We start from the raw sequence: 9,499 nt of genomic DNA, 5'->3' as shown, positions 1-9,499 counted from the left end.
ACAATTCTCTCCTCTCCATCCACCCTGGGAGCACGAAGATGTATCAGGACCTCAAGCAAGCTTATTGGTGGACTCGAATAAAGCGCGAGATCGCTCAATTCGTGAATGAATGTGATGTCTGCATAAGAGTGAAGGCAGAACACCAAAGGCCAGCAGGTCTCCTCCAACCTCTTGCCATTCCAGAATGGAAGTTTGACCACATTGAAATGGACTTCGTGACTGGGTTTCCAAAGTCCAAGCATGGCAATGATGCTATATTCGTTGTCATCGACAAACTCACCAAAGTGGCTCACTTTCTGCCTATTAAAGAGTCGATCACTGCAGCTCAATTGGCGGAACTCTATACCTCTCGAATTGTCTCTCTGCACGGTATTCCTCAAGTGATCTCTTCAGACCGTGGCAGCATCTTTACCTCGAAGTTTTGGGATTCTTTTCAGAAGGCCATGGGCACGAACATCCGCTTCAGCACAACTTTCCATCCTCAAACAAGCGGTCAAGTCGAGCGTGTCAACCAGATTCTTGAAGATATGGGGCTTGCATGATCTCCTTCGGCATGAAGTGGGAGGATTGTCTTCCTTATGCTGAATTCTCCTACAACAACAGTTTTCAAGCAAGTTCGGGCAAGGCCCCATTTGAAATTCTGTATGGCAGGAAGTGCCGTACCCCTCTCAACTGGTCTGAAACCGGTGAACATCAGCTTTTGGGTAATGACTTAATCACAGAGGCAGAGGAAATGTGCAAAGTAATTTGTGATAACCTCAAAGCAGCCCAATCCCGCCAGAAGAGCTACTATGATAGTAAGCACCGTGATTTGGCTTTCGAGATCGGAGATCATGTTTACCTCCGTGTCTCTCCTATGAAAGGTACTCGTCGCTTCGGTATCAAAGGCAAGCTTGCCCCTAGATACGTGGGACCTTTCAAGATTGTCAGCAAGAGAGGCGACCTCGCCTATCAACTCGAGCTTCCTTCAAACTTTGCAAATGTTCATGACGTGTTCCATGTCTCTCAGCTTCGAAAGTGCTTCAAGACTCCTGACCGCACCGTCAACTTCGAGGACATTGAGCTCCAAGAAGATCTCTCTTATCGTGAGCACCTAGTTGCTATTCTTGAAGAGACTGAACGCAAGACTCACAACAAGTCAATCAAATTTCTGAAAGTCAAGTGGTCACACCATTCCGACCGTGAAGCTACCTGGGAACGCGAGGATCACCTCCGTTTTGAGTACCCGGTGTTCTTTCAGTCCTAGATCTCGGGACGAGATCCTTTCGTAGTGGTGGAGTGTTGTAACACCCAGGACGTAACTTTCCCAATTTGTACTCCAACTCTTGCCGTTTCCGGCGTTAAGTTATTTTATTTTCTCGGGTTCGGGTCTTTGTCTCCGTGTGTTGTTGTCGTTGTCATGCATCTCATATCATGTCATCATGTGCATTGCATTTGCACACGTGTTCGTCTCATGCATTCGAGCTTTTTCCCCGTTGTCTGTTTTGCATTCCGGCGCTTCGTTCTCCTCCGGTGGTCATTTCTAGCTTTCTTTCGTGTGTGGGGATTAAACATTTCCAGATTGGACCGATACTTGCCAAGCGGCCTTGGTTTACTACCGGTAGACCGCCTGTCAAGTTTCGTATCATTTGGACTTCGTTTGATACTCCAACGGTTAACCGAGGGACCGAAAAGGCCTCGTGTGTGTTGCAGCCCAACACCCCTCCAATTTGGCCCAAAACCCACTTAACTCTGCTCCATCATCTAGAGCGTTCGATCACGATCGCGTGGCTGAAAACCGCACCCCATTTGGACTCTCCTAGCTCCCTCTACCTATAAAATAGCATCTCCCCCGAAATTTCCGGATCAAATCCACCCTAGACCTAGATCCCCCTCCTCTCCGCGCGGCCGGACGTGTCCGCCCGCCGCCGGATGAAAAATCTCGCCGCCACCGCCGCCACGTGGCACGCCACCATTGGCCCCCGCCTCCACTGCCGTTCCACTCCGCCGCCAGGCCCGGGAGGGCCGTGGCCGGCCCCCGAGGCCCACCTCGCCTCGCCCCGCCGCCCGGTGAAGCCGCCGCCCGCGCCTCCTTCTTCCTCGGCCGCGGCAGCCCGGCGCCGCCTCGCCTCCTTCTCCGGTCGCCGCCGCCCGGACCGCGCCGCCTCCCGCCGCCCGGCCGCGCGTCCCACCGCCCGGCGAGCTCGCCGCCCCGAGCCGCCGCCTCGCGCGCCGCCACTGGAGCGCGCCGGCGTCGCCCTCAAGCGCCGGCCCGTCCTCTCCCTCGTCGTCTGGCAAGAGCTCCGGCGGGATCCCGACGAACCTCGGATTCCGCACCCGGCGAAACCCTAGATCTGTCCAGGAGAGGTTCAATTTTTCGTCTAAGCCCTCGGAATTGCAGATCCATGTGCTCATGTTCGTAGCTTCGTAACTTTGCATCCGTAGTTCCGATTCATGAATATAGCATATCAAAATGTTCATCTCACAGAGTACATAATTTCTTTCCATTGCATCATTTTCATTTGAGTTCATCTTGATGCCCGAAATGCTGTTAGAAGAGGGCTACTTGAGATTATTGTCAGATCTTCTACTCCATTTAGGTTTTTGTCATTTTTGCCATGATTATTGCGTGCATGCTATGCCCTGGTGCTCTACATGTGTTTTGTTAAGGGTTTTGTCATCTTTCCAGAGGTGCAACCCATGTATTTTTAGGATGTGTGTGGTGACTAGTGCAAGCTTGCAAAGTGGTGCACTTAGTAATTCTGTTTTCAGGGACTTAGTAATTTCACTAAGTCCTGGAGTTGTTTAGCTCATGATGCCATATGTTCATATTGTTTTCTAGTGATCCATGCCTCTTTTGAGGATGATCAGTAAGGATGTTTTGTTAATCTTGTAGTGCTCTATCCATCCATGTCTTTGTTTGCAATTATGGAGCACCCTAGCTTGAGTCAATCGAGCTCTACGTTTGCTACTTCGCGAATCTGGGCAGATTGTCAACTTGTTTGCAATTTTGCCGGTGATGTTGTAGTTGATCCGTGCATGCTATGCTATTGTTCTTACCATGTCTAGCTTGCATTTTGTGCCTTCTTGATGGGTGTATGCTTGTCTTTCCATGAATTGCTCTGTAGTGAGTGCATCGAGCTCGTAAATATGCCTACTTGAGTTATATTTCAGCATGTGTCAGTTTTCACTAAGTCTGAAAACTGATTATGTTTTTGCTATGTTCACATGCTTGCAATTGTATTTTCTGATCCCTTTTGGCTCAAGGTCACTAAGGGACTTTTGTTAAGATCTTTGAGTAGCTCCATTCCATGCTTTACTTTGCCATGTTCAGGTCCTGTAGCATGTAGTTTTGTTGCTCCGAAGAGTGCAACCTGATCTGAAATTCCAGACAAGTGTTAGTTTCACTAAGTCTGAGATCTGTTTGCCATATGCATTTTTGACATGCTTGTTTGAACCTGTTAATGGATGAATTGGCCGTAGCTCAGTTCTAGACTTTTGTTAAGCATCTTGTGTGCATCTCTGCCATGTATTTTGTTGTCATGTTTGGGTGCTTTAGCTTGTTCATTTCGTTGCATTTAGATGGCTACTTGCTGTAAATTGCAGACCGGTGCCATATTTGAATCGCTTGCCATTTCCAAACCGTAACTCCGATTCCGGTGTTCTTTATATCGTTTTCAAGCGATTTTATCTCATCTTTCCAGTGGCACAATTGGATTTCCAAGTTGAGGCCAGGTTCATGCATTTCCTGTCATATCTTGCATTTGGCATCCCGCATCGCATCCCGCATAGCATATCATCATTGCATCGTATTGCTTGATCCTTGCACGTGGTTGATTGTATCATTGCTGCTTGTTTGTCTTGTTTGGGTAGAGCCGGGAGACGAGTTCGCTAACGAGGAGCCCGTTGAGTTTGCTTTCGAGGATCCAGTCAACTCTGACAACTGTGCAGGCAAGATGATCATACCCTCGAAATCACTACTATCTTTGCTATGCTAGTTTGCTCGCTCTTTTGCTATGCCAATGCTACGATGCCTACCACTTGCTTGCAAGCCTCCCAAATTGCCATGTCAAACCTCTAACCCACCATGTCCTAGCAAACCGTTTGATTGGCTATGTTACCGCTTTGCTCAGCCCCTCTTATAGCGTTGCTAGTTGTAGGTGAAGATTCGAGGCCGTTCCTCGTTGGAACATTTATTTACTTGTTGGGATATCATTATATTGCTATGTTATCTTAATGCAAATATATACTTGGTAAAGGGTGGAAGGCTTGGCCTCTCGCCTAGTGTTTTGTTCCACTCTTGCCGTCATATCGGTGTTATGTTCCCGGATTTTGCGTTCCTTACGCGGTTGGGTTATAATGGGAACCCCTTGATAGTTCGCCTTGATTAAAGTTTTTCCAGCAATGCCCAACCTTGGTTTTACCATTCGCCACCTAGCCTCTTTTTCCCCTGGGTTTCCGGAGCCCGAGGGTCATCTTATTTTAAACCCCCCTGGGCCAGTGCTCCTCTGAGTGTTGGTCCAACCGAGTAGACTGCGGGGCCACCTCGGGGCAACTTGAGGGTTGGTTTTACTCGTAGGATGTCTCATCTGAGTGTGCCCTGAGAACGAGATATGTGCATCTCCTATCGGGATTTGTCGGCACATTTGGGCGGTGTTGCTGGTCTTGTTTTAACCTGTCGAAGTGTCTTGAAGAACCGAGATATCGAGTCTGATTGGAACGTCTTGGGAGGAGGTCTATTCCTTCGTTGACCGTGAGAGCTTGTCATGGGCTAAGTTGGGACTCCCTGCAGGGATTTGAACTTTCGAAAGCTGTGCCCGCGGTTATGGGCAGATGGGAATTTGTTAATGTCCGGTTGTAGATAACTTTAACCTTAACTTAATTAAAATGAATCAACTGAGTGTGTTACCGTGATGGCCTCTTCTCGGCGGAGTCCGGGAAGTGGACACGGTGTTGGAGTAATGTTTGCGCAGGTTGTTCTCTAGTTTCTCGCTCGCGCTTTGCCTCCTCTTATCGCTCTCTTTTGCGAATAAGTTAGCCACCATATTTGCTAGACGCTTGCTGCAGCTCCACATATTTACCTTGTCTTACCTATAAGCTTAAATAGTCTTGATTGCGAAGGTGCGAGATTGCTGAGTCCCTGTGGCTCACAGATTACTATTACACCAGATGCAGGGCCTGATGATTCTGCTCCAGGAGACGCGTATGAGCTCAAGTGGGAGTTCGACGAAGACTCTCAACGTTATTATGTTTCCTTTCCTGATGATCAGTAGTGGTGCCCAGTTGGGGGTGAACGGGGCCGTTGTCGCATGTTGGGTTCTCTTTTATTTTGGCGCCGTAGTCGGGCCATGAGTGTTTGGATGATGTTATGTTATTTATGTACTTGATTGACGTGGCAAGTGTAAGCCAACTATGTTATCTCCCCTTTCATTATTATATTACATGGGATGTTGTGAAGATTGCCTAACTTGCGACATATGCCTTCAATGCGATTATGCCTCTAAGTCGTGTCTCGACACGTGGGAGATATAGTCGCATCGAGGGTGTTACAATAACCTTCCCTAGTTGGAGGCACTGGCGAGAGGCACGACAATAGACCGCATTAGGGCCTTCCCATAAAGGCAAGTGTGGTTGCACTCGAAAAGCCCGGTTCGGCGGCGCCTGACCAACTTAATGACAGAATTTATCCCCAAAAATATAGCTGTGGTAACTGCTACTCCAATATCAACTATAAAACTATAATCCAAATCATAGATCCAACAAATAATCCAAGCATAATATCATCATCTCAAAATACTCCAAGGGTAGCACAACACTACTGTCATGATGATTCCGAAAACAATACTCCTACTACTCCAATAACAAGAATAAAGCTATTCGGCTGAGATCCACATGTAAACATCATCTCCGAAAATAATACTCCAAGCAACAGAACATCAACTAGCATCATGAAAATAATCATACTAACCACTAATAATCCAAAGGCAGTATGACATCTAAAGCAAATACTCCAAGATATATCCAAAACCACCATGAAACTAATCATAAAAGCCACTAATACTCCGAAGGCAACATGACATCCAAAGTAATACTCCAAAATATAATAACACATACCATCATGAAAATAATCATACTAACCACTAATAATCCAAAGGCAGCATGATATCCAAAGTAATACTTCAAAATAATATCAAATACCATCATGAAAAATAATCATACTAGCCACTAATAATCCAAAGGCAGCATGATATCCAAAGTAATACTCCAAAAATATCATATACCATCATGAAAAATAATCATACTAACCACTAATAATCCAAAGGCAACATGATATCCAAAGTAATACTCCAAAAATATCATACCCAACACCACCATCATAACATAAGCCACTAATAATCCAATGGCAACATGTCAACCACATAAGCTGCAAAATAAAAGTCCAACTCCAAGCAACATCATGGCAATAACAAGATCAAAATACAACTCCGAGAAATTGCCATGCACAAAGTCGTGTAGCTAAAGCAATATTTTAAACAAGTTCAAATAATTTAAACCATGTCAATGCATTGCAATCATGCAAATGGAGGGTGTGGCTTGCCTGGGGTGGAGGAAATCACCAGGAGAAAGTGCGAGAAACTCGTGGAAAGGATCGCCGGAAAACGTACTCTCTCGGAGGGGGCTGAATAATGGCAGGGGCAAAATGGTCAATTTCAGAATGTCAAAACATGGTGAAAATGGTTCCATCAGAACGGGCTCGATGAAACGAAGAAGTGGGCTTTGGAATCACCTCATTTGGAGTTGTGGTTAAAAAGATATGAGGTGCTTCTGCCAGGGACCCATCTGTAACGAAAAACTTCAAAATCTGGGCCTGGACAGAAAAACAGAAAGCGCCTTCGGGTGGAAAACGTTTTCTGTAAAAGAAAACGACTTTTCAGGCGCAGAACTTCAGATAAAACAAAGGGAGAATACGCTTTCGTCGGATGAAAACGTACTATGGGAAATGCGTTTCCACTTAACCCGTGGACAGTGGCCGGGCCGGGCGTGGGTCGCTGACGTGCGGGTCCCGCGGGGTGGGACCCGTCACTTATCCACGTTGGCACTTGGGGTCAACGCGGGGCCGGCTCCGGTGTGGGTGACTGGTGGGGCCCGCCTTATCCACTCCCTCTCTCTCTCCTCCCTTCCCTTCTTCTTTCTCCATCCCGACGGCGCGCCCGCAGAACAGAGGAGGAGCACGGCGCCGGCGCTCGTCCGGCCGGCTCGGGACGACTCAGGCGACGCCCCGGCCACCGAAATGCTCCGCGCGGAGAGGCGCACCCGAATGGGGGCAGCACGCTCACCGGAGAACGCGGGGACGAGCGGGGCCGCGACCACAGCGGACAACAGCTTTGGTCGGTGATGGGAAGCACGGCGAGAGGCCACCAGAGGGCAAGGAGGAGGGCGGGGAAAGCTCGGGGAGGTCTAGGCGCTCTCTGGTAGTAGCTAGGAGAGGAGAAGGGCTCGGGTTGCTGCGAATTTAGGCGGAGGCCAGGGGCGGCCATGGCGGTGATGAGTGGCAAGAAGAGCTTCTGGAGCTCAGGCGAGTGGACGGGGAGGGAGCTAGGAGTGAGGGAGGCTGATGAGGTGCTCGAACGACTCGAGGGAGGGCTTAAATAGCCGCGGGGCAAGGAGGCCGAGCTGGCGTCGCCGCAGACGCGTGTGCTCGCGCATGAGCTCGGGGAAGGCGAAGAAGAGGGAACAGACGAGGGGCAGGGCTCACGCAGGTGAGGGCCAGCTCGAGGACAAGAGGAGAAGGATCCGAACGCCATTAAAGCCTCGGTCGGCTATAGCTTGCCCGTGGGCACGCGGCGACGAGAGCTGACGGGGGGAGCTGACGGAGTGGTAGAGGGCTCCAGGAGGACGGCGGCGATGCAAGCCAGCTGTGGGACATGATCACGCGCGCGAAGGCGACGAGAGGAGGAGGGGGTCCAGCACAAACAACCACTGGACACGCGCACTGCACACAGAGTGCGTGCATGGGCATGCCATTGTCGTGGTCACCATGTGCACTGGCATGTAGTGGGGGAGAGGGGCTTGAAAATGTTGTCTAGTGAGTAGTTCCTCCAAGGGAGGCCTCAACCGTGGTGGTATTTCGGTGAAAACGGCTCCGGTTAAAAGGTAAGCAACCTCTGAAGTTTACTGCAGTAAACTTGATCAACTAAGTGTGATCAACAGAGAGATGATATGTGTCAAATGTTATGTCTGGGGTGATTAACTAAGGAAGAAATATGATCCTGGGGGTTTTGAGGCATAATGGATCACAAACTAACATAGTTGCTTTGTAACTCACATTATGTGTCCAGAATCAAGATTTGGATGATGCACTCACATGGAGTAACCACTTGAGCTCAAGTTTGGCAAGGGTTAATGATTTGATCATATAAAGATTTTGTATAAGTTTCATACCAATTGGATTCACCAAAATGGTACTTGCTTCACAAATATCCTTGCTGACAAGAAACTTGCAAAAGTTCTAGAGGAAAAATGGCTTGATGAAACATGCCCAAAATGGGTTGAAGTAGGTTATATGGATAATATAAGGCCTAGACAAATTGGCAGCCATAATGGAGCAATATAAAATATACTTGCTTCACAAACTGAAATTTTGGACAGAATCAAAGAACTGAAAGTGAGCTCACATGGAGGCATGACATGATCTCTACTTTGGTGGAGGGCTATGATATGATTATATGAGGGATCATGCAAAATGAAAACTCATTTGGATATGCCTAACTTGTACTTCCTTCAAAACCACTTCCCTCAGACAGGAACTTTGGAAAATCATAATTAAATAATTGCTAGGCAAATGAGGTTGCATTTTGGCACGTCGCAATCATATGGACAAGAAAAGGTGTACAAGAAGTTTGAGGTCAATAAGGAAAAGATAAATGGCACTTGCTTCACAATGTGCCATTTAGGGCAGAATAGGAAATGAATGATTTGAAGAAGATGATAAACATGACCAATGAAATATTTTGCCATATTTGGGAAAGATATGACCCAAACAATTTATGAGAATTATTTAGAAATTTTAGGAGTGATGGAAATAAAGGTTCCTTCACAACCTAGGGCTGACAGGGTTATTCCTTTAATAGAAAAAGGAATATTCCTAAGAAAAAGAAATTAGGGTTTGGTCAAGCAGTGGAGTGACATGATCTTGGCAAGGTTTTGAGAATGATGAGCCACCTGGGAAGGAAAAACAGGATGATTTTCCAGGTGACAAGGTGTAGGATCGAAAGTATGTCTAGAGGGGGGTGATTAGACTACTTGACCAAATAAAAACTTAACTTTTTCCCAATTTTAGTTCTTGGCAGATTTTAGCTATTTTGGGACAAGTCAAGCAATCATCACACAATTCAAGCAAGCATGCAAAGAGTATATTGGCAGCGGAAAGTAAAGCATGCAACTTGCAAGAATGTAAAGGGAAGGGTTTGGAGAATTCAAACGCTATTGGAGACACGGATGTTTTTCCCGTGGTTCGGAT

At 47.4% G+C, this 9,499-nt stretch overlaps 1 long non-coding RNA gene across 1 annotated transcript; it reads right to left on the bottom strand.

Moving 5' to 3' along the window:
* Positions 1 to 5,483: 5,483 nt before the first annotated feature.
* Positions 5,484 to 7,941, bottom strand: LOC125553904. Its single transcript, XR_007304256.1, has 3 exons — positions 6,972 to 7,941; positions 6,767 to 6,890; positions 5,484 to 6,658 (listed from the first exon to the last, which is right to left on the bottom strand). It is a non-coding gene; the product is annotated as an uncharacterized LOC125553904 (long non-coding RNA).
* Between the last annotated feature and the right edge of the window lie 1,558 nt (positions 7,942 to 9,499).

The sequence above is a fragment of the Triticum urartu genome, chromosome 4, assembly GCF_003073215.2.
Source record: "Triticum urartu cultivar G1812 chromosome 4, Tu2.1, whole genome shotgun sequence".
NCBI lineage: Eukaryota > Viridiplantae > Streptophyta > Magnoliopsida > Poales > Poaceae > Triticum > Triticum urartu.
The sequence above is the reverse complement of the archived record's forward strand: the minus strand, read 5'-3'. Positions and strand labels throughout refer to the sequence as shown.